The sequence below is a fragment of the Taudactylus pleione genome, unplaced genomic scaffold (genome assembly GCF_031769625.1).
Source record: "Taudactylus pleione unplaced genomic scaffold, aTauple2 ptg000092l, whole genome shotgun sequence".
Taxonomy (NCBI): Eukaryota; Metazoa; Chordata; class Amphibia; order Anura; family Myobatrachidae; genus Taudactylus; species Taudactylus pleione.
The window spans coordinates 6756911-6780538 of record NW_028284494.1 but is presented as its reverse complement, the minus strand read 5'-3'; the positions used below and the strand labels follow the sequence as shown (position 1 = coordinate 6780538).

Genomic DNA, 23628 nt, shown 5'->3' with positions numbered 1-23628 from the left:
AAGCGAACTCTCAGCTGAGGTCAACAACTGCAGGGAGGCCACATCTCTTCACCTGGAAGGGTGCCTTGTTGCTGAAGCACCCCCAAACTACATACGCACAAACTAGTGCAAGCATTCCCAGGGCACACTGCAGCAGACGGATTTGCATACGGTGATGTCATCCAAGCAGTCGGCCAAAGCTGGCTGCGAGCCTCGTCGGCGTATGAAAGGAAAAGGACAGGAAACAGGAAAAGTGCCGGGGGCGCGGGGCACGGCGGGCTTTCACGGGTGCCGTCTGGATGACTCCCAAGTCCGCCCTGCGTGGGGATCAAGGTGGGCAGCCACAGCACTTGAAGCACTCAGGCTGATTTCTTGCAGCAGCTGGACCGTGCAACAGCTCCAGGCCTGCTTTGCAAAGCAAGTGAAACAAGTGTGGGTCCTGCACCGCCCTCTATTGGTGGGATTACGCAAAGAACGCTGGAATGGCACAACAGCAAGGAAGCATGCAGCAAGCACACACAGGAGGAGAGGTCAGGACAGAGCGCGGCGCTGAGGGAAAGGTGGAAGCGCAGTTTACAGGGCGCAGGGGCCAAGTAGGGAGGGGAATCATTTGATGTTTCACCGGAACCATCGGTCAGGTGGTTCCGATGTTTGACGCTTAACCCCGCGATGGTGAGGGAGCATCCGATGCTCCCTCCCCATTGCTAGGCTTCCCCCTCAACGTTGTCTTTGTGTGGGGCGCCGTGCGGCTGCGCAGGCTTGCTGGCAGCTGCACTCACCGTGCGGTACTTTGGGCTGCCGGCTGGCTCTCTTCGTGTCTGGTGCTCACAACCTAAGAGACCGAGGGCCTGATTGAGAGACGGACGCAACGCAGAGGTTACGCAGTGGAGAGCGGTTATTGGTGGTCTGCGCAAGCGTCTTGAGTCCCGCTGCGCACGGGTGAAATGTACTAGTTAGTGTGTTACATGCTTAAGTAGAAAAGGCCAGAGAAACATCGGTCCCGGAACCGATGCTTAGGCCCAAACAATGTTTTGTGAGCAATGCTAAAACCATGGGGCTAGTAGTACTAGCAACGTTCCCTTTCAATGTCCAATCCCCGGGGCAAAGAAGGGAGGGGGTGGACACATCCAGCAAAGCTTCAGAGTTGACACCAGCACAGCAGACACACAGATGCTTTCAAACAAAACCAAGCTGATTTTTACCAGAGATGATCAGGGGAAAGCGCGAACGCAGTCCCCCACTACCACAAATTATGCAGTCGAGTTTCCCGCATTTGGGGAAATCGCAGGGGTCAGCACACCCGGAGTGCAATGGATGAGCCTCGCCCTGGGAGAACCACCTTCGTGATCATGGTATCTCCCCTGCCAGGTAAGTATGAGTTGGACTAGGGCTGGGGAGGCCCGCTGCTCGGGCACACCCCCGTCAACTGAAGGAGGTTTACCTGGGGAGCATGCGCGAAGCGAACTCTCAGCTGAGGTCAACAACTGCAGGGAGGCCACATCTCTTCACCTGGAAGGGTGCCTTGTTGCTGAAGCACCCCCAAACTACATACGCACAAACTAGTGCAAGCATTCCCAGGGCACACTGCAGCAGACGGATTTGCATACGGTGATGTCATCCAAGCAGTCGGCCAAAGCTGGCTGCGAGCCTCGTCGGCGTATGAAAGGAAAAGGACAGGAAACAGGAAAAGTGCCGGGGGCGCGGGGCACGGCGAGCTTTCACGGGTGCCGTCTGGATGACTCCCAAGTCCGCCCTGCGTGGGGATCAAGGTGGGCAGCCACAGCACTTGAAGCACTCAGGCTGATTTCTTGCAGCAGCTGGACCGTGCAACAGCTCCAGGCCTGCTTTGCAAAGCAAGTGAAACAAGTGTGGGTCCTGCACCGCCCTCTATTGGTGGGATTACGCAAAGAACGCTGGAATGGCACAACAGCAAGGAAGCATGCAGCAAGCACACACAGGAGGAGAGGTCAGGACAGAGCGCGGCGCTGAGGGAAAGGTGGAAGCGCAGTTTACAGGGCGCAGGGGCCAAGTAGGGAGGGGAATCATTTGATGTTTCACCGGAACCATCGGTCAGGTGGTTCCGATGTTTGACGCTTAACCCCGCGATGGTGAGGGAGCATCCGATGCTCCCCCCCCATTGCTAGGCTTCCCCCTCAACGTTGTCTTTGTGTGGGGCGCCGTGCGGCTGCGCAGGCTTGCTGGCAGCTGCACTCACCGTGCGGTACTTTGGGCTGCCGGCTGGCTCTCTTCGTGTCTGGTGCTCACAACCTAAGAGACCGAGGGCCTGATTGAGAGACGGACGCAACGCAGAGGTTACGCAGTGGAGAGCGGTTATTGGTGGTCTGCGCAAGCGTCTTGAGTCCCGCTGCGCACGGGTGAAATGTACTAGTTAGTGTGTTACATGCTTAAGTAGAAAAGGCCAGAGAAACATCGGTCCCGGAACCGATGCTTAGGCCCAAACAATGTTTTGTGAGCAATGCTAAAACCATGGGGCTAGTAGTACTAGCAACGTTCCCTTTCAATGTCCAATCCCCGGGGCAAAGAAGGGAGGGGGTGGACACATCCAGCAAAGCTTCAGAGTTGACACCAGCACAGCAGACACACAGACGCTTTCAAACAAAACCAAGCTGATTTTTACCAGAGATGATCAGGGGAAAGCGCGAACGCAGTCCCCCACTACCACAAATTATGCAGTCGAGTTTCCCGCATTTGGGGAAATCGCAGGGGTCAGCACACCCGGAGTGCAATGGATGAGCCTCGCCCTGGGAGAACCACCTTCGTGATCATGGTATCTCCCCTGCCAGGTAAGTATGAGTTGGACTAGGGCTGGGGAGGCCCGCTGCTCGGGCACACCCCCGTCAACTGAAGGAGGTTTACCTGGGGAGCATGCGCGAAGCGAACTCTCAGCTGAGGTCAACAACTGCAGGGAGGCCACATCTCTTCACCTGGAAGGGTGCCTTGTTGCTGAAGCACCCCCAAACTACATACGCACAAACTAGTGCAAGCATTCCCAGGGCACACTGCAGCAGACGGATTTGCATACGGTGATGTCATCCAAGCAGTCGGCCAAAGCTGGTTGCGAGCCTCGTCGGCGTATGAAAGGAAAAGGACAGGAAACAGGAAAAGTGCCGGGGGCGCGGGGCACGGCGGGCTTTCACGGGTGCCGTCTGGATGACTCCCAAGTCCGCCCTGCGTGGGGATCAAGGTGGGCAGCCACAGCACTTGAAGCACTCAGGCTGATTTCTTGCAGCAGCTGGACCGTGCAACAGCTCCAGGCCTGCTTTGCAAAGCAAGTGAAACAAGTGTGGGTCCTGCACCGCCCTCTATTGGTGGGATTACGCAAAGAACGCTGGAATGGCACAACAGCAAGGAAGCATGCAGCAAGCACACACAGGAGGAGAGGTCAGGACAGAGCGCGGCGCTGAGGGAAAGGTGGAAGCGCAGTTTACAGGGCGCAGGGGCCAAGTAGGGAGGGGAATCATTTGATGTTTCACCGGAACCATCGGTCAGGTGGTTCCGATGTTTGACGCTTAACCCCGCGATGGTGAGGGAGCATCCGATGCTCCCCCCCCATTGCTAGGCTTCCCCCTCAACGTTGTCTTTGTGTGGGGCGCCGTGCGGCTGCGCAGGCTTGCTGGCAGCTGCACTCACCGTGCGGTACTTTGGGCTGCCGGCTGGCTCTCTTCGTGTCTGGTGCTCACAACCTAAGAGACCGAGGGCCTGATTGAGAGACGGACGCAACGCAGAGGTTACGCAGTGGAGAGCGGTTATTGGTGGTCTGCGCAAGCGTCTTGAGTCCCGCTGCGCACGGGTGAAATGTACTAGTTAGTGTGTTACATGCTTAAGTAGAAAAGGCCAGAGAAACATCGGTCCCGGAACCGATGCTTAGGCCCAAACAATGTTTTGTGAGCAATGCTAAAACCATGGGGCTAGTAGTACTAGCAACGTTCCCTTTCAATGTCCAATCCCCGGGGCAAAGAAGGGAGGGGGTGGACACATCCAGCAAAGCTTCAGAGTTGACACCAGCACAGCAGACACACAGACGCTTTCAAACAAAACCAAGCTGATTTTTACCAGAGATGATCAGGGGAAAGCGCGAACGCAGTCCCCCACTACCACAAATTATGCAGTCGAGTTTCCCGCATTTGGGGAAATCGCAGGGGTCAGCACACCCGGAGTGCAATGGATGAGCCTCGCCCTGGGAGAACCACCTTTGTGATCATGGTATCTCCCCTGCCAGGTAAGTATGAGTTGGACTAGGGCTGGGGAGGCCCGCTGCTCGGGCACACCCCCGTCAACTGAAGGAGGTTTACCTGGGGAGCATGCGCGAAGCGAACTCTCAGCTGAGGTCAACAACTGCAGGGAGGCCACATCTCTTCACCTGGAAGGATGCCTTGTTGCTGAAGCACCCCCAAACTACATACGCACAAACTAGTGCAAGCATTCCCAGGGCACACTGCAGCAGACGGATTTGCATACGGTGATGTCATCCAAGCAGTCGGCCAAAGCTGGCTGCGAGCCTCGTCGGCGTATGAAAGGAAAAGGACAGGAAACAGGAAAAGTGCCGGGGGCGCGGGGCACGGCGGGCTTTCACGGGTGCCGTCTGGATGACTCCCAAGTCCGCCCTGCGTGGGGATCAAGGTGGGCAGCCACAGCACTTGAAGCACTCAGGCTGATTTCTTGCAGCAGCTGGACCGTGCAACAGCTCCAGGCCTGCTTTGCAAAGCAAGTGAAACAAGTGTGGGTCCTGCACCGCCCTCTATTGGTGGGATTACGCAAAGAACGCTGGAATGGCACAACAGCAAGGAAGCATGCAGCAAGCACACACAGGAGGAGAGGTCAGGACAGAGCGCGGCGCTGAGGGAAAGGTGGAAGCGCAGTTTACAGGGCGCAGGGGCCAAGTAGGGAGGGGAATCATTTGATGTTTCACCGGAACCATCGGTCAGGTGGTTCCGATGTTTGACGCTTAACCCCGCGATGGTGAGGGAGCATCCGATGCTCCCTCCCCATTGCTAGGCTTCCCCCTCAACGTTGTCTTTGTGTGGGGCGCCGTGCGGCTGCGCAGGCTTGCTGGCAGCTGCACTCACCGTGCGGTACTTTGGGCTGCCGGCTGGCTCTCTTCGTGTCTGGTGCTCACAACCTAAGAGACCGAGGGCCTGATTGAGAGACGGACGCAACGCAGAGGTTACGCAGTGGAGAGCGGTTATTGGTGGTCTGCGCAAGCGTCTTGATTCCCGCTGCGCACGGGTGAAATGTACTAGTTAGTGTGTTACATGCTTAAGTAGAAAAGGCCAGAGAAACATCGGTCCCGGAACCGATGCTTAGGCCCAAACAATGTTTTGTGAGCAATGCTAAAACCATGGGGCTAGTAGTACTAGCAACGTTCCCTTTCAATGTCCAATCCCCGGGGCAAAGAAGGGAGGGGGTGGACACATCCAGCAAAGCTTCAGAGTTGACACCAGCACAGCAGACACACAGACGCTTTCAAACAAAACCAAGCTGATTTTTACCAGAGATGATCAGGGGAAAGCGCGAACGCAGTCCCCCACTACCACAAATTATGCAGTCGAGTTTCCCGCATTTGGGGAAATCGCAGGGGTCAGCACACCCGGAGTGCAATGGATGAGCCTCGCCCTGGGAGAACCACCTTCGTGATCATGGTATCTCCCCTGCCAGGTAAGTATGAGTTGGACTAGGGCTGGGGAGGCCCGCTGCTCGGGCACACCCCCGTCAACTGAAGGAGGTTTACCTGGGGAGCATGCGCGAAGCGAACTCTCAGCTGAGGTCAACAACTGCAGGGAGGCCACATCTCTTCACCTGGAAGGATGCCTTGTTGCTGAAGCACCCCCAAACTACATACGCACAAACTAGTGCAAGCATTCCCAGGGCACACTGCAGCAGACGGATTTGCATACGGTGATGTCATCCAAGCAGTCGGCCAAAGCTGGTTGCGAGCCTCGTCGGCGTATGAAAGGAAAAGGACAGGAAACAGGAAAAGTGCCGGGGGCGCGGGGCACGGCGGGCTTTCACGGGTGCCGTCTGGATGACTCCCAAGTCCGCCCTGCGTGGGGATCAAGGTGGGCAGCCACAGCACTTGAAGCACTCAGGCTGATTTCTTGCAGCAGCTGGACCGTGCAACAGCTCCAGGCCTGCTTTGCAAAGCAAGTGAAACAAGTGTGGGTCCTGCACCGCCCTCTATTGGTGGGATTACGCAAAGAACGCTGGAATGGCACAACAGCAAGGAAGCATGCAGCAAGCACACACAGGAGGAGAGGTCAGGACAGAGCGCGGCGCTGAGGGAAAGGTGGAAGCGCAGTTTACAGGGCGCAGGGGCCAAGTAGGGAGGGGAATCATTTGATGTTTCACCGGAACCATCGGTCAGGTGGTTCCGATGTTTGACGCTTAACCCCGCGATGGTGAGGGAGCATCCGATGCTCCCCCCCATTGCTAGGCTTCCCCCTCAACGTTGTCTTTGTGTGGGGCGCCGTGCGGCTGCGCAGGCTTGCTGGCAGCTGCACTCACCGTGCGGTACTTTGGGCTGCCGGCTGGCTCTCTTCGTGTCTGGTGCTCACAACCTAAGAGACCGAGGGCCTGATTGAGAGACGGACGCAACGCAGAGGTTACGCAGTGGAGAGCGGTTATTGGTGGTCTGCGCAAGCGTCTTGAGTCCCGCTGCGCACGGGTGAAATGTACTAGTTAGTGTGTTACATGCTTAAGTAGAAAAGGCCAGAGAAACATCGGTCCCGGAACCGATGCTTAGGCCCAAACAATGTTTTGTGAGCAATGCTAAAACCATGGGGCTAGTAGTACTAGCAACGTTCCCTTTCAATGTCCAATCCCCGGGGCAAAGAAGGGAGGGGGTGGACACATCCAGCAAAGCTTCAGAGTTGACACCAGCACAGCAGACACACAGACGCTTTCAAACAAAACCAAGCTGATTTTTACCAGAGATGATCAGGGGAAAGCGCGAACGCAGTCCCCCACTACCACAAATTATGCAGTCGAGTTTCCCGCATTTGGGGAAATCGCAGGGGTCAGCACACCCGGAGTGCAATGGATGAGCCTCGCCCTGGGAGAACCACCTTTGTGATCATGGTATCTCCCCTGCCAGGTAAGTATGAGTTGGACTAGGGCTGGGGAGGCCCGCTGCTCGGGCACACCCCCGTCAACTGAAGGAGGTTTACCTGGGGAGCATGCGCGAAGCGAACTCTCAGCTGAGGTCAACAACTGCAGGGAGGCCACATCTCTTCACCTGGAAGGATGCCTTGTTGCTGAAGCACCCCCAAACTACATACGCACAAACTAGTGCAAGCATTCCCAGGGCACACTGCAGCAGACGGATTTGCATACGGTGATGTCATCCAAGCAGTCGGCCAAAGCTGGCTGCGAGCCTCGTCGGCGTATGAAAGGAAAAGGACAGGAAACAGGAAAAGTGCCGGGGGCGCGGGGCACGGCGGGCTTTCACGGGTGCCGTCTGGATGACTCCCAAGTCCGCCCTGCGTGGGGATCAAGGTGGGCAGCCACAGCACTTGAAGCACTCAGGCTGATTTCTTGCAGCAGCTGGACCGTGCAACAGCTCCAGGCCTGCTTTGCAAAGCAAGTGAAACAAGTGTGGGTCCTGCACCGCCCTCTATTGGTGGGATTACGCAAAGAACGCTGGAATGGCACAACAGCAAGGAAGCATGCAGCAAGCACACACAGGAGGAGAGGTCAGGACAGAGCGCGGCGCTGAGGGAAAGGTGGAAGCGCAGTTTACAGGGCGCAGGGGCCAAGTAGGGAGGGGAATCATTTGATGTTTCACCGGAACCATCGGTCAGGTGGTTCCGATGTTTGACGCTTAACCCCGCGATGGTGAGGGAGCATCCGATGCTCCCTCCCCATTGCTAGGCTTCCCCCTCAACGTTGTCTTTGTGTGGGGCGCCGTGCGGCTGCGCAGGCTTGCTGGCAGCTGCACTCACCGTGCGGTACTTTGGGCTGCCGGCTGGCTCTCTTCGTGTCTGGTGCTCACAACCTAAGAGACCGAGGGCCTGATTGAGAGACGGACGCAACGCAGAGGTTACGCAGTGGAGAGCGGTTATTGGTGGTCTGCGCAAGCGTCTTGATTCCCGCTGCGCACGGGTGAAATGTACTAGTTAGTGTGTTACATGCTTAAGTAGAAAAGGCCAGAGAAACATCGGTCCCGGAACCGATGCTTAGGCCCAAACAATGTTTTGTGAGCAATGCTAAAACCATGGGGCTAGTAGTACTAGCAACGTTCCCTTTCAATGTCCAATCCCCGGGGCAAAGAAGGGAGGGGGTGGACACATCCAGCAAAGCTTCAGAGTTGACACCAGCACAGCAGACACACAGACGCTTTCAAACAAAACCAAGCTGATTTTTACCAGAGATGATCAGGGGAAAGCGCGAACGCAGTCCCCCACTACCACAAATTATGCAGTCGAGTTTCCCGCATTTGGGGAAATCGCAGGGGTCAGCACACCCGGAGTGCAATGGATGAGCCTCGCCCTGGGAGAACCACCTTCGTGATCATGGTATCTCCCCTGCCAGGTAAGTATGAGTTGGACTAGGGCTGGGGAGGCCCGCTGCTCGGGCACACCCCCGTCAACTGAAGGAGGTTTACCTGGGGAGCATGCGCGAAGCGAACTCTCAGCTGAGGTCAACAACTGCAGGGAGGCCACATCTCTTCACCTGGAAGGGTGCCTTGTTGCTGAAGCACCCCCAAACTACATACGCACAAACTAGTGCAAGCATTCCCAGGGCACACTGCAGCAGACGGATTTGCATACGGTGATGTCATCCAAGCAGTCGGCCAAAGCTGGCTGCGAGCCTCGTCGGCGTATGAAAGGAAAAGGACAGGAAACAGGAAAAGTGCCGGGGGCGCGGGGCACGGCGAGCTTTCACGGGTGCCGTCTGGATGACTCCCAAGTCCGCCCTGCGTGGGGATCAAGGTGGGCAGCCACAGCACTTGAAGCACTCAGGCTGATTTCTTGCAGCAGCTGGACCGTGCAACAGCTCCAGGCCTGCTTTGCAAAGCAAGTGAAACAAGTGTGGGTCCTGCACCGCCCTCTATTGGTGGATTACGCAAAGAACGCTGGAATGGCACAACAGCAAGGAAGCATGCAGCAAGCACACACAGGAGGAGAGGTCAGGACAGAGCGCGGCGCTGAGGGAAAGGTGGAAGCGCAGTTTACAGGGCGCAGGGGCCAAGTAGGGAGGGGAATCATTTGATGTTTCACCGGAACCATCGGTCAGGTGGTTCCGATGTTTGACGCTTAACCCCGCGATGGTGAGGGAGCATCCGATGCTCCCTCCCCATTGCTAGGCTTCCCCCTCAACGTTGTCTTTGTGTGGGGCGCCGTGCGGCTGCGCAGGCTTGCTGGCAGCTGCACTCACCGTGCGGTACTTTGGGCTGCCGGCTGGCTCTCTTCGTGTCTGGTGCTCACAACCTAAGAGACCGAGGGCCTGATTGAGAGACGGACGCAACGCAGAGGTTACGCAGTGGAGAGCGGTTATTGGTGGTCTGCGCAAGCGTCTTGAGTCCCGCTGCGCACGGGTGAAATGTACTAGTTAGTGTGTTACATGCTTAAGTAGAAAAGGCCAGAGAAACATCGGTCCCGGAACCGATGCTTAGGCCCAAACAATGTTTTGTGAGCAATGCTAAAACCATGGGGCTAGTAGTACTAGCAACGTTCCCTTTCAATGTCCAATCCCCGGGGCAAAGAAGGGAGGGGGTGGACACATCCAGCAAAGCTTCAGAGTTGACACCAGCACAGCAGACACACAGACGCTTTCAAACAAAACCAAGCTGATTTTTACCAGAGATGATCAGGGGAAAGCGCGAACGCAGTCCCCCACTACCACAAATTATGCAGTCGAGTTTCCCGCATTTGGGGAAATCGCAGGGGTCAGCACACCCGGAGTGCAATGGATGAGCCTCGCCCTGGGAGAACCACCTTCGTGATCATGGTATCTCCCCTGCCAGGTAAGTATGAGTTGGACTAGGGCTGGGGAGGCCCGCTGCTCGGGCACACCCCCGTCAACTGAAGGAGGTTTACCTGGGGAGCATGCGCGAAGCGAACTCTCAGCTGAGGTCAACAACTGCAGGGAGGCCACATCTCTTCACCTGGAAGGGTGCCTTGTTGCTGAAGCACCCCCAAACTACATACGCACAAACTAGTGCAAGCATTCCCAGGGCACACTGCAGCAGACGGATTTGCATACGGTGATGTCATCCAAGCAGTCGGCCAAAGCTGGTTGCGAGCCTCGTCGGCGTATGAAAGGAAAAGGACAGGAAACAGGAAAAGTGCCGGGGGCGCGGGGCACGGCGGGCTTTCACGGGTGCCGTCTGGATGACTCCCAAGTCCGCCCTGCGTGGGGATCAAGGTGGGCAGCCACAGCACTTGAAGCACTCAGGCTGATTTCTTGCAGCAGCTGGACCGTGCAACAGCTCCAGGCCTGCTTTGCAAAGCAAGTGAAACAAGTGTGGGTCCTGCACCGCCCTCTATTGGTGGGATTACGCAAAGAACGCTGGAATGGCACAACAGCAAGGAAGCATGCAGCAAGCACACACAGGAGGAGAGGTCAGGACAGAGCGCGGCGCTGAGGGAAAGGTGGAAGCGCAGTTTACAGGGCGCAGGGGCCAAGTAGGGAGGGGAATCATTTGATGTTTCACCGGAACCATCGGTCAGGTGGTTCCGATGTTTGACGCTTAACCCCGCGATGGTGAGGGAGCATCCGATGCTCCCCCCCCATTGCTAGGCTTCCCCCTCAACGTTGTCTTTGTGTGGGGCGCCGTGCGGCTGCGCAGGCTTGCTGGCAGCTGCACTCACCGTGCGGTACTTTGGGCTGCCGGCTGGCTCTCTTCGTGTCTGGTGCTCACAACCTAAGAGACCGAGGGCCTGATTGAGAGACGGACGCAACGCAGAGGTTACGCAGTGGAGAGCGGTTATTGGTGGTCTGCGCAAGCGTCTTGAGTCCCGCTGCGCACGGGTGAAATGTACTAGTTAGTGTGTTACATGCTTAAGTAGAAAAGGCCAGAGAAACATCGGTCCCGGAACCGATGCTTAGGCCCAAACAATGTTTTGTGAGCAATGCTAAAACCATGGGGCTAGTAGTACTAGCAACGTTCCCTTTCAATGTCCAATCCCCGGGGCAAAGAAGGGAGGGAGTGGACACATCCAGCAAAGCTTCAGAGTTGACACCAGCACAGCAGACACACAGACGCTTTCAAACAAAACCAAGCTGATTTTTACCAGAGATGATCAGGGGAAAGCGCGAACGCAGTCCCCCACTACCACAAATTATGCAGTCGAGTTTCCCGCATTTGGGGAAATCGCAGGGGTCAGCACACCCGGAGTGCAATGGATGAGCCTCGCCCTGGGAGAACCACCTTTGTGATCATGGTATCTCCCCTGCCAGGTAAGTATGAGTTGGACTAGGGCTGGGGAGGCCCGCTGCTCGGGCACACCCCCGTCAACTGAAGGAGGTTTACCTGGGGAGCATGCGCGAAGCGAACTCTCAGCTGAGGTCAACAACTGCAGGGAGGCCACATCTCTTCACCTGGAAGGATGCCTTGTTGCTGAAGCACCCCCAAACTACATACGCACAAACTAGTGCAAGCATTCCCAGGGCACACTGCAGCAGACGGATTTGCATACGGTGATGTCATCCAAGCAGTCGGCCAAAGCTGGCTGCGAGCCTCGTCGGCGTATGAAAGGAAAAGGACAGGAAACAGGAAAAGTGCCGGGGGCGCGGGGCACGGCGGGCTTTCACGGGTGCCGTCTGGATGACTCCCAAGTCCGCCCTGCGTGGGGATCAAGGTGGGCAGCCACAGCACTTGAAGCACTCAGGCTGATTTCTTGCAGCAGCTGGACCGTGCAACAGCTCCAGGCCTGCTTTGCAAAGCAAGTGAAACAAGTGTGGGTCCTGCACCGCCCTCTATTGGTGGGATTACGCAAAGAACGCTGGAATGGCACAACAGCAAGGAAGCATGCAGCAAGCACACACAGGAGGAGAGGTCAGGACAGAGCGCGGCGCTGAGGGAAAGGTGGAAGCGCAGTTTACAGGGCGCAGGGGCCAAGTAGGGAGGGGAATCATTTGATGTTTCACCGGAACCATCGGTCAGGTGGTTCCGATGTTTGACGCTTAACCCCGCGATGGTGAGGGAGCATCCGATGCTCCCTCCCCATTGCTAGGCTTCCCCCTCAACGTTGTCTTTGTGTGGGGCGCCGTGCGGCTGCGCAGGCTTGCTGGCAGCTGCACTCACCGTGCGGTACTTTGGGCTGCCGGCTGGCTCTCTTCGTGTCTGGTGCTCACAACCTAAGAGACCGAGGGCCTGATTGAGAGACGGACGCAACGCAGAGGTTACGCAGTGGAGAGCGGTTATTGGTGGTCTGCGCAAGCGTCTTGATTCCCGCTGCGCACGGGTGAAATGTACTAGTTAGTGTGTTACATGCTTAAGTAGAAAAGGCCAGAGAAACATCGGTCCCGGAACCGATGCTTAGGCCCAAACAATGTTTTGTGAGCAATGCTAAAACCATGGGGCTAGTAGTACTAGCAACGTTCCCTTTCAATGTCCAATCCCCGGGGCAAAGAAGGGAGGGGGTGGACACATCCAGCAAAGCTTCAGAGTTGACACCAGCACAGCAGACACACAGACGCTTTCAAACAAAACCAAGCTGATTTTTACCAGAGATGATCAGGGGAAAGCGCGAACGCAGTCCCCCACTACCACAAATTATGCAGTCGAGTTTCCCGCATTTGGGGAAATCGCAGGAGTCAGCACACCCGGAGTGCAATGGATGAGCCTCGCCCTGGGAGAACCACCTTCGTGATCATGGTATCTCCCCTGCCAGGTAAGTATGAGTTGGACTAGGGCTGGGGAGGCCCGCTGCTCGGGCACACCCCCGTCAACTGAAGGAGGTTTACCTGGGGAGCATGCGCGAAGCGAACTCTCAGCTGAGGTCAACAACTGCAGGGAGGCCACATCTCTTCACCTGGAAGGGTGCCTTGTTGCTGAAGCACCCCCAAACTACATACGCACAAACTAGTGCAAGCATTCCCAGGGCACACTGCAGCAGACGGATTTGCATACGGTGATGTCATCCAAGCAGTCGGCCAAAGCTGGCTGCGAGCCTCGTCGGCGTATGAAAGGAAAAGGACAGGAAACAGGAAAAGTGCCGGGGGCGCGGGGCACGGCGAGCTTTCACGGGTGCCGTCTGGATGACTCCCAAGTCCGCCCTGCGTGGGGATCAAGGTGGGCAGCCACAGCACTTGAAGCACTCAGGCTGATTTCTTGCAGCAGCTGGACCGTGCAACAGCTCCAGGCCTGCTTTGCAAAGCAAGTGAAACAAGTGTGGGTCCTGCACCGCCCTCTATTGGTGGATTACGCAAAGAACGCTGGAATGGCACAACAGCAAGGAAGCATGCAGCAAGCACACACAGGAGGAGAGGTCAGGACAGAGCGCGGCGCTGAGGGAAAGGTGGAAGCGCAGTTTACAGGGCGCAGGGGCCAAGTAGGGAGGGGAATCATTTGATGTTTCACCGGAACCATCGGTCAGGTGGTTCCGATGTTTGACGCTTAACCCCGCGATGGTGAGGGAGCATCCGATGCTCCCTCCCCATTGCTAGGCTTCCCCCTCAACGTTGTCTTTGTGTGGGGCGCCGTGCGGCTGCGCAGGCTTGCTGGCAGCTGCACTCACCGTGCGGTACTTTGGGCTGCCGGCTGGCTCTCTTCGTGTCTGGTGCTCACAACCTAAGAGACCGAGGGCCTGATTGAGAGACGGACGCAACGCAGAGGTTACGCAGTGGAGAGCGGTTATTGGTGGTCTGCGCAAGCGTCTTGAGTCCCGCTGCGCACGGGTGAAATGTACTAGTTAGTGTGTTACATGCTTAAGTAGAAAAGGCCAGAGAAACATCGGTCCCGGAACCGATGCTTAGGCCCAAACAATGTTTTGTGAGCAATGCTAAAACCATGGGGCTAGTAGTACTAGCAACGTTCCCTTTCAATGTCCAATCCCCGGGGCAAAGAAGGGAGGGGGTGGACACATCCAGCAAAGCTTCAGAGTTGACACCAGCACAGCAGACACACAGACGCTTTCAAACAAAACCAAGCTGATTTTTACCAGAGATGATCAGGGGAAAGCGCGAACGCAGTCCCCCACTACCACAAATTATGCAGTCGAGTTTCCCGCATTTGGGGAAATCGCAGGAGTCAGCACACCCGGAGTGCAATGGATGAGCCTCGCCCTGGGAGAACCACCTTCGTGATCATGGTATCTCCCCTGCCAGGTAAGTATGAGTTGGACTAGGGCTGGGGAGGCCCGCTGCTCGGGCACACCCCCGTCAACTGAAGGAGGTTTACCTGGGGAGCATGCGCGAAGCGAACTCTCAGCTGAGGTCAACAACTGCAGGGAGGCCACATCTCTTCACCTGGAAGGATGCCTTGTTGCTGAAGCACCCCCAAACTACATACGCACAAACTAGTGCAAGCATTCCCAGGGCACACTGCAGCAGACGGATTTGCATACGGTGATGTCATCCAAGCAGTCGGCCAAAGCTGGCTGCGAGCCTCGTCGGCGTATGAAAGGAAAAGGACAGGAAACAGGAAAAGTGCCGGGGGCGCGGGGCACGGCGGGCTTTCACGGGTGCCGTCTGGATGACTCCCAAGTCCGCCCTGCGTGGGGATCAAGGTGGGCAGCCACAGCACTTGAAGCACTCAGGCTGATTTCTTGCAGCAGCTGGACCGTGCAACAGCTCCAGGCCTGCTTTGCAAAGCAAGTGAAACAAGTGTGGGTCCTGCACCGCCCTCTATTGGTGGGATTACGCAAAGAACGCTGGAATGGCACAACAGCAAGGAAGCATGCAGCAAGCACACACAGGAGGAGAGGTCAGGACAGAGCGCGGCGCTGAGGGAAAGGTGGAAGCGCAGTTTACAGGGTGCAGGGGCCAAGTAGGGAGGGGAATCATTTGATGTTTCACCGGAACCATCGGTCAGGTGGTTCCGATGTTTGACGCTTAACCCCGCGATGGTGAGGGAGCATCCGATGCTCCCTCCCCATTGCTAGGCTTCCCCCTCAACGTTGTCTTTGTGTGGGGCGCCGTGCGGCTGCGCAGGCTTGCTGGCAGCTGCACTCACCGTGCGGTACTTTGGGCTGCCGGCTGGCTCTCTTCGTGTCTGGTGCTCACAACCTAAGAGACCGAGGGCCTGATTGAGAGACGGACGCAACGCAGAGGTTACGCAGTGGAGAGCGGTTATTGGTGGTCTGCGCAAGCGTCTTGAGTCCCGCTGCGCACGGGTGAAATGTACTAGTTAGTGTGTTACATGCTTAAGTAGAAAAGGCCAGAGAAACATCGGTCCCGGAACCGATGCTTAGGCCCAAACAATGTTTTGTGAGCAATGCTAAAACCATGGGGCTAGTAGTACTAGCAACGTTCCCTTTCAATGTCCAATCCCCGGGGCAAAGAAGGGAGGGGGTGGACACATCCAGCAAAGCTTCAGAGTTGACACCAGCACAGCAGACACACAGATGCTTTCAAACAAAACCAAGCTGATTTTTACCAGAGATGATCAGGGGAAAGCGCGAACGCAGTCCCCCACTACCACAAATTATGCAGTCGAGTTTCCCGCATTTGGGGAAATCGCAGGGGTCAGCACACCCGGAGTGCAATGGATGAGCCTCGCCCTGGGAGAACCACCTTCGTGATCATGGTATCTCCCCTGCCAGGTAAGTATGAGTTGGACTAGGGCTGGGGAGGCCCGCTGCTCGGGCACACCCCCGTCAACTGAAGGAGGTTTACCTGGGGAGCATGCGCGAAGCGAACTCTCAGCTGAGGTCAACAACTGCAGGGAGGCCACATCTCTTCACCTGGAAGGGTGCCTTGTTGCTGAAGCACCCCCAAACTACATACGCACAAACTAGTGCAAGCATTCCCAGGGCACACTGCAGCAGACGGATTTGCATACGGTGATGTCATCCAAGCAGTCGGCCAAAGCTGGCTGCGAGCCTCGTCGGCGTATGAAAGGAAAAGGACAGGAAACAGGAAAAGTGCCGGGGGCGCGGGGCACGGCGGGCTTTCACGGGTGCCGTCTGGATGACTCCCAAGTCCGCCCTGCGTGGGGATCAAGGTGGGCAGCCACAGCACTTGAAGCACTCAGGCTGATTTCTTGCAGCAGCTGGACCGTGCAACAGCTCCAGGCCTGCTTTGCAAAGCAAGTGAAACAAGTGTGGGTCCTGCACCGCCCTCTATTGGTGGGATTACGCAAAGAACGCTGGAATGGCACAACAGCAAGGAAGCATGCAGCAAGCACACACAGGAGGAGAGGTCAGGACAGAGCGCGGCGCTGAGGGAAAGGTGGAAGCGCAGTTTACAGGGCGCAGGGGCCAAGTAGGGAGGGGAATCATTTGATGTTTCACCGGAACCATCGGTCAGGTGGTTCCGATGTTTGACGCTTAACCCCGCGATGGTGAGGGAGCATCCGATGCTCCCTCCCCATTGCTAGGCTTCCCCCTCAACGTTGTCTTTGTGTGGGGCGCCGTGCGGCTGCGCAGGCTTGCTGGCAGCTGCACTCACCGTGCGGTACTTTGGGCTGCCGGCTGGCTCTCTTCGTGTCTGGTGCTCACAACCTAAGAGACCGAGGGCCTGATTGAGAGACGGACGCAACGCAGAGGTTACGCAGTGGAGAGCGGTTATTGGTGGTCTGCGCAAGCGTCTTGAGTCCCGCTGCGCACGGGTGAAATGTACTAGTTAGTGTGTTACATGCTTAAGTAGAAAAGGCCAGAGAAACATCGGTCCCGGAACCGATGCTTAGGCCCAAACAATGTTTTGTGAGCAATGCTAAAACCATGGGGCTAGTAGTACTAGCAACGTTCCCTTTCAATGTCCAATCCCCGGGGCAAAGAAGGGAGGGGGTGGACACATCCAGCAAAGCTTCAGAGTTGACACCAGCACAGCAGACACACAGATGCTTTCAAACAAAACCAAGCTGATTTTTACCAGAGATGATCAGGGGAAAGCACGAACGCAGTCCCCCACTACCACAAATTATGCAGTCGAGTTTCCTGCATTTGGGGAAATCGCAGGGGTCAGCACACCCGGAGTGCAATGGATGAGCCTCGCCCTGGGAGAACCACCTTCGTGATCATGGTATCTCCCCTGCCAGGTAAGTATGAGTTGGACTAGGGCTGGAGAGGCCCGCTGCTCGGGCACACCCCCGTCAACTGAAGGAGGTTTACCTGGGGAGCATGCGCGAAGCGAACTCTCAGCTGAGGTCAACAACTGCAGGGAGGCCACATCTCTTCACCTGGAAGGGTGCCTTGTTGCTGAAGCACCCCCAAACTACATACGCACAAACTAGTGCAAGCATTCCCAGGGCACACTGCAGCAGACGGATTTGCATACGGTGATGTCATCCAAGCAGTCGGCCAAAGCTGGCTGCGAGCCTCGTCGGCGTATGAAAGGAAAAGGACAGGAAACAGGAAAAGTGCCGGGGGCGCGGGGCACGGCGAGCTTTCACGGGTGCCGTCTGGATGACTCCCAAGTCCGCCCTGCGTGGGGATCAAGGTGGGCAGCCACAGCACTTGAAGCACTCAGGCTGATTTCTTGCAGCAGCTGGACCGTGCAACAGCTCCAGGCCTGCTTTGCAAAGCAAGTGAAACAAGTGTGGGTCCTGCACCGCCCTCTATTGGTGGGATTACGCAAAGAACGCTGGAATGGCACAACAGCAAGGAAGCATGCAGCAAGCACACACAGGAGGAGAGGTCAGGACAGAGCGCGGCGCTGAGGGAAAGGTGGAAGCGCAGTTTACAGGGCGCAGGGGCCAAGTAGGGAGGGGAATCATTTGATGTTTCACCGGAACCATCGGTCAGGTGGTTCCGATGTTTGACGCTTAACCCCGCGATGGTGAGGGAGCATCCGATGCTCCCCCCCCATTGCTAGGCTTCCCCCTCAACGTTGTCTTTGTGTGGGGCGCCGTGCGGCTGCGCAGGCTTGCTGGCAGCTGCACTCACCGTGCGGTACTTTGGGCTGCCGGCTGGCTCTCTTCGTGTCTGGTGCTCACAACCTAAGAGACCGAGGGCCTGATTGAGAGACGGACGCAACGCAGAGGTTACGCAGTGGAGAGCGGTTATTGGTGGTCTGCGCAAGCGTCTTGAGTCCCGCTGCGCACGGGTGAAATGTACTAGTTAGTGTGTTACATGCTTAAGTAGAAAAGGCCAGAGAAACATCGGTCCCGGAACCGATGCTTAGGCCCAAACAATGTTTTGTGAGCAATGCTAAAACCATGGGGCTAGTAGTACTAGCAACGTTCCCTTTCAATGTCCAATCCCCGGGGCAAAGAAGGGAGGGGGTGGACACATCCAGCAAAGCTTCAGAGTTGACACCAGCACAGCAGACACACAGACGCTTTCAAACAAAACCAAGCTGATTTTTACCAGAGATGATCAGGGGAAAGCGCGAACGCAGTCCCCCACTACCACAAATTATGCAGTCGAGTTTCCCGCATTTGGGGAAATCGCAGGGGTCAGCACACCCGGAGTGCAATGGATGAGCCTCGCCCTGGGAGAACCACCTTCGTGATCATTGTATCTCCCCTGCCAGGTAAGTATAAGTTGGACTAGGGCTGGGGAGTCCCGCTGCTCGGGCACACCCCCGTCAACTGAAGGAGGTTTACCTGGGGAGCATGCGCGAAGCGAACTCTCAGCTGAGGTCAACAACTGCAGGGAGGCCACATCTCTTCACCTGGAAGGGTGCCTTGTTGCTGAAGCACCCCCAAACTACATACGCACAAACTAGTGCAAGCATTCCCAGGGCACACTGCAGCAGACGGATTTGCATACGGTGATGTCATCCAAGCAGTCGGCCAAAGCTGGCTGCGAGCCTCGTCGGCGTATGAAAGGAAAAGGACAGGAAACAGGAAAAGTGCCGGGGGCGCGGGGCACGGCGGGCTTTCACGGGTGCCGTCTGGATGACTCCCAAGTCCGCCCTGCGTGGGGATCAAGGTGGGCAGCCACAGCACTTGAAGCACTCAGGCTGATTTCTTGCAGCAGCTGGACCGTGCAACAGCTCCAGGCCTGCTTTGCAAAGCAAGTGAAACAAGTGTGGGTCCTGCACCGCCCTCTATTGGTGGGATTACGCAAAGAACGCTGGAATGGCACAACAGCAAGGAAGCATGCAGCAAGCACACACAGGAGGAGAGGTCAGGACAGAGCGCGGCGCTGAGGGAAAGGTGGAAGCGCAGTTTACAGGGCGCAGGGGCCAAGTAGGGAGGGGAATCATTTGATGTTTCACCGGAACCATCGGTCAGGTGGTTCCGATGTTTGACGCTTAACCCCGCGATGGTGAGGGAGCATCCGATGCTCCCCCCCCATTGCTAGGCTTCCCCCTCAACGTTGTCTTTGTGTGGGGCGCCGTGCGGCTGCGCAGGCTTGCTGGCAGCTGCACTCACCGTGCGGTACTTTGGGCTGCCGGCTGGCTCTCTTCGTGTCTGGTGCTCACAACCTAAGAGACCGAGGGCCTGATTGAGAGACGGACGCAACGCAGAGGTTACGCAGTGGAGAGCGGTTATTGGTGGTCTGCGCAAGCGTCTTGAGTCCCGCTGCGCACGGGTGAAATGTACTAGTTAGTGTGTTACATGCTTAAGTAGAAAAGGCCAGAGAAACATCGGTCCCGGAACCGATGCTTAGGCCCAAACAATGTTTTGTGAGCAATGCTAAAACCATGGGGCTAGTAGTACTAGCAACGTTCCCTTTCAATGTCCAATCCCCGGGGCAAAGAAGGGAGGGGGTGGACACATCCAGCAAAGCTTCAGAGTTGACACCAGCACAGCAGACACACAGACGCTTTCAAACAAAACCAAGCTGATTTTTACCAGAGATGATCAGGGGAAAGCGCGAACGCAGTCCCCCACTACCACAAATTATGCAGTCGAGTTTCCCGCATTTGGGGAAATCGCAGGGGTCAGCACACCCGGAGTGCAATGGATGAGCCTCGCCCTGGGAGAACCACCTTTGTGATCATGGTATCTCCCCTGCCAGGTAAGTATGAGTTGGACTAGGGCTGGGGAGGCCCGCTGCTCGGGCACACCCCCGTCAACTGAAGGAGGTTTACCTGGGGAGCATGCGCGAAGCGAACTCTCAGCTGAGGTCAACAACTGCAGGGAGGCCACATCTCTTCACCTGGAAGGATGCCTTGTTGCTGAAGCACCCCCAAACTACATACGCACAAACTAGTGCAAGCATTCCCAGGGCACACTGCAGCAGACGGATTTGCATACGGTGATGTCATCCAAGCAGTCGGCCAAAGCTGGCTGCGAGCCTCGTCGGCGTATGAAAGGAAAAGGACAGGAAACAGGAAAAGTGCCGGGGGCGCGGGGCACGGCGGGCTTTCACGGGTGCCGTCTGGATGACTCCCAAGTCCGCCCTGCGTGGGGATCAAGGTGGGCAGCCACAGCACTTGAAGCACTCAGGCTGATTTCTTGCAGCAGCTGGACCGTGCAACAGCTCCAGGCCTGCTTTGCAAAGCAAGTGAAACAAGTGTGGGTCCTGCACCGCCCTCTATTGGTGGGATTACGCAAAGAACGCTGGAATGGCACAACAGCAAGGAAGCATGCAGCAAGCACACACAGGAGGAGAGGTCAGGACAGAGCGCGGCGCTGAGGGAAAGGTGGAAGCGCAGTTTACAGGGCGCAGGGGCCAAGTAGGGAGGGGAATCATTTGATGTTTCACCGGAACCATCGGTCAGGTGGTTCCGATGTTTGACGCTTAACCCCGCGATGGTGAGGGAGCATCCGATGCTCCCTCCCCATTGCTAGGCTTCCCCCTCAACGTTGTCTTTGTGTGGGGCGCCGTGCGGCTGCGCAGGCTTGCTGGCAGCTGCACTCACCGTGCGGTACTTTGGGCTGCCGGCTGGCTCTCTTCGTGTCTGGTGCTCACAACCTAAGAGACCGAGGGCCTGATTGAGAGACGGACGCAACGCAGAGGTTACGCAGTGGAGAGCGGTTATTGGTGGTCTGCGCAAGCGTCTTGATTCCCGCTGCGCACGGGTGAAATGTACTAGTTAGTGTGTTACATGCTTAAGTAGAAAAGGCCAGAGAAACATCGGTCCCGGAACCGATGCTTAGGCCCAAACAATGTTTTGTGAGCAATGCTAAAACCATGGGGCTAGTAGTACTAGCAACGTTCCCTTTCAATGTCCAATCCCCGGGGCAAAGAAGGGAGGGGGTGGACACATCCAGCAAAGCTTCAGAGTTGACACCAGCACAGCAGACACACAGACGCTTTCAAACAAAACCAAGCTGATTTTTACCAGAGATGATCAGGGGAAAGCGCGAACGCAGTCCCCCACTACCACAAATTATGCAGTCGAGTTTCCCGCATTTGGGGAAATCGCAGGAGTCAGCACACCCGGAGTGCAATGGATGAGCCTCGCCCTGGGAGAACCACCTTCGTGATCATGGTATCTCCCCTGCCAGGTAAGTATGAGTTGGACTAGGGCTGGGGAGGCCCGCTGCTCGGGCACACCCCCGTCAACTGAAGGAGGTTTACCTGGGGAGCATGCGCGAAGCGAACTCTCAGCTGAGGTCAACAACTGCAGGGAGGCCACATCTCTTCACCTGGAAGGGTGCCTTGTTGCTGAAGCACCCCCAAACTACATACGCACAAACTAGTGCAAGCATTCCCAGGGCACACTGCAGCAGACGGATTTGCATACGGTGATGTCATCCAAGCAGTCGGCCAAAGCTGGCTGCGAGCCTCGTCGGCGTATGAAAGGAAAAGGACAGGAAACAGGAAAAGTGCCGGGGGCGCGGGGCACGGCGAGCTTTCACGGGTGCCGTCTGGATGACTCCCAAGTCCGCCCTGCGTGGGGATCAAGGTGGGCAGCCACAGCACTTGAAGCACTCAGGCTGATTTCTTGCAGCAGCTGGACCGTGCAACAGCTCCAGGCCTGCTTTGCAAAGCAAGTGAAACAAGTGTGGGTCCTGCACCGCCCTCTATTGGTGGATTACGCAAAGAACGCTGGAATGGCACAACAGCAAGGAAGCATGCAGCAAGCACACACAGGAGGAGAGGTCAGGACAGAGCGCGGCGCTGAGGGAAAGGTGGAAGCGCAGTTTACAGGGCGCAGGGGCCAAGTAGGGAGGGGAATCATTTGATGTTTCACCGGAACCATCGGTCAGGTGGTTCCGATGTTTGACGCTTAACCCCGCGATGGTGAGGGAGCATCCGATGCTCCCTCCCCATTGCTAGGCTTCCCCCTCAACGTTGTCTTTGTGTGGGGCGCCGTGCGGCTGCGCAGGCTTGCTGGCAGCTGCACTCACCGTGCGGTACTTTGGGCTGCCGGCTGGCTCTCTTCGTGTCTGGTGCTCACAACCTAAGAGACCGAGGGCCTGATTGAGAGACGGACGCAACGCAGAGGTTACGCAGTGGAGAGCGGTTATTGGTGGTCTGCGCAAGCGTCTTGAGTCCCGCTGCGCACGGGTGAAATGTACTAGTTAGTGTGTTACATGCTTAAGTAGAAAAGGCCAGAGAAACATCGGTCCCGGAACCGATGCTTAGGCCCAAACAATGTTTTGTGAGCAATGCTAAAACCATGGGGCTAGTAGTACTAGCAACGTTCCCTTTCAATGTCCAATCCCCGGGGCAAAGAAGGGAGGGGGTGGACACATCCAGCAAAGCTTCAGAGTTGACACCAGCACAGCAGACACACAGACGCTTTCAAACAAAACCAAGCTGATTTTTACCAGAGATGATCAGGGGAAAGCGCGAACGCAGTCCCCCACTACCACAAATTATGCAGTCGAGTTTCCCGCATTTGGGGAAATCGCAGGAGTCAGCACACCCGGAGTGCAATGGATGAGCCTCGCCCTGGGAGAACCACCTTTGTGATCATGGTATCTCCCCTGCCAGGTAAGTATGAGTTGGACTAGGGCTGGGGAGGCCCGCTGCTCGGGCACACCCCCGTCAACTGAAGGAGGTTTACCTGGGGAGCATGCGCGAAGCGAACTCTCAGCTGAGGTCAACAACTGCAGGGAGGCCACATCTCTTCACCTGGAAGGATGCCTTGTTGCTGAAGCACCCCCAAACTACATACGCACAAACTAGTGCAAGCATTCCCAGGGCACACTGCAGCAGACGGATTTGCATACGGTGATGTCATCCAAGCAGTCGGCCAAAGCTGGCTGCGAGCCTCGTCGGCGTATGAAAGGAAAAGGACAGGAAACAGGAAAAGTGCCGGGGGCGCGGGGCACGGCGGGCTTTCACGGGTGCCGTCTGGATGACTCCCAAGTCCGCCCTGCGTGGGGATCAAGGTGGGCAGCCACAGCACTTGAAGCACTCAGGCTGATTTCTTGCAGCAGCTGGACCGTGCAACAGCTCCAGGCCTGCTTTGCAAAGCAAGTGAAACAAGTGTGGGTCCTGCACCGCCCTCTATTGGTGGGATTACGCAAAGAACGCTGGAATGGCACAACAGCAAGGAAGCATGCAGCAAGCACACACAGGAGGAGAGGTCAGGACAGAGCGCGGCGCTGAGGGAAAGGTGGAAGCGCAGTTTACAGGGTGCAGGGGCCAAGTAGGGAGGGGAATCATTTGATGTTTCACCGGAACCATCGGTCAGGTGGTTCCGATGTTTGACGCTTAACCCCGCGATGGTGAG

At 56.6% G+C, this 23628-nt stretch overlaps 1 protein-coding gene and 16 non-coding genes across 17 annotated transcripts in view; all 17 read right to left on the bottom strand.

Moving 5' to 3' along the window:
- Nucleotides 1–23628, bottom strand: part of SLC38A9 (solute carrier family 38 member 9) — a 270792-nt gene that overhangs the window by 123734 nt on the left and 123430 nt on the right. The gene's annotated exons all lie outside the window — the stretch shown is intronic.
- LOC148527099 (U1 spliceosomal RNA) lies at nt 1192–1355 on the bottom strand. The gene has a single exon (XR_015878090.1). It is a non-coding gene; the product is annotated as a U1 spliceosomal RNA (small nuclear RNA).
- Nucleotides 2628–2791, bottom strand: LOC148527098 (U1 spliceosomal RNA). The gene has a single exon (XR_015878089.1). It is a non-coding gene; the product is annotated as a U1 spliceosomal RNA (small nuclear RNA).
- On the bottom strand, nt 4064–4227 carry LOC148527097 (U1 spliceosomal RNA). The gene has a single exon (XR_015878132.1). It is a non-coding gene; the product is annotated as a U1 spliceosomal RNA (small nuclear RNA).
- On the bottom strand, nt 5500–5663 carry LOC148527096 (U1 spliceosomal RNA). Its single transcript, XR_015878088.1, has one exon. It is a non-coding gene; the product is annotated as a U1 spliceosomal RNA (small nuclear RNA).
- Nucleotides 6935–7098, bottom strand: LOC148527095 (U1 spliceosomal RNA). The gene has a single exon (XR_015878131.1). It is a non-coding gene; the product is annotated as a U1 spliceosomal RNA (small nuclear RNA).
- LOC148527094 (U1 spliceosomal RNA) lies at nt 8371–8534 on the bottom strand. Its single transcript, XR_015878087.1, has one exon. It is a non-coding gene; the product is annotated as a U1 spliceosomal RNA (small nuclear RNA).
- LOC148527093 (U1 spliceosomal RNA) lies at nt 9806–9969 on the bottom strand. Its single transcript, XR_015878086.1, has one exon. It is a non-coding gene; the product is annotated as a U1 spliceosomal RNA (small nuclear RNA).
- Nucleotides 11242–11405, bottom strand: LOC148527092 (U1 spliceosomal RNA). Its single transcript, XR_015878130.1, has one exon. It is a non-coding gene; the product is annotated as a U1 spliceosomal RNA (small nuclear RNA).
- LOC148527091 (U1 spliceosomal RNA) lies at nt 12678–12841 on the bottom strand. Its single transcript, XR_015878145.1, has one exon. It is a non-coding gene; the product is annotated as a U1 spliceosomal RNA (small nuclear RNA).
- On the bottom strand, nt 14113–14276 carry LOC148527090 (U1 spliceosomal RNA). Its single transcript, XR_015878144.1, has one exon. It is a non-coding gene; the product is annotated as a U1 spliceosomal RNA (small nuclear RNA).
- LOC148527089 (U1 spliceosomal RNA) lies at nt 15549–15712 on the bottom strand. Its single transcript, XR_015878085.1, has one exon. It is a non-coding gene; the product is annotated as a U1 spliceosomal RNA (small nuclear RNA).
- LOC148527088 (U1 spliceosomal RNA) lies at nt 16985–17148 on the bottom strand. Its single transcript, XR_015878162.1, has one exon. It is a non-coding gene; the product is annotated as a U1 spliceosomal RNA (small nuclear RNA).
- Nucleotides 18421–18584, bottom strand: LOC148527087 (U1 spliceosomal RNA). The gene has a single exon (XR_015878157.1). It is a non-coding gene; the product is annotated as a U1 spliceosomal RNA (small nuclear RNA).
- On the bottom strand, nt 19857–20020 carry LOC148527086 (U1 spliceosomal RNA). Its single transcript, XR_015878129.1, has one exon. It is a non-coding gene; the product is annotated as a U1 spliceosomal RNA (small nuclear RNA).
- On the bottom strand, nt 21293–21456 carry LOC148527085 (U1 spliceosomal RNA). Its single transcript, XR_015878143.1, has one exon. It is a non-coding gene; the product is annotated as a U1 spliceosomal RNA (small nuclear RNA).
- On the bottom strand, nt 22728–22891 carry LOC148527084 (U1 spliceosomal RNA). Its single transcript, XR_015878153.1, has one exon. It is a non-coding gene; the product is annotated as a U1 spliceosomal RNA (small nuclear RNA).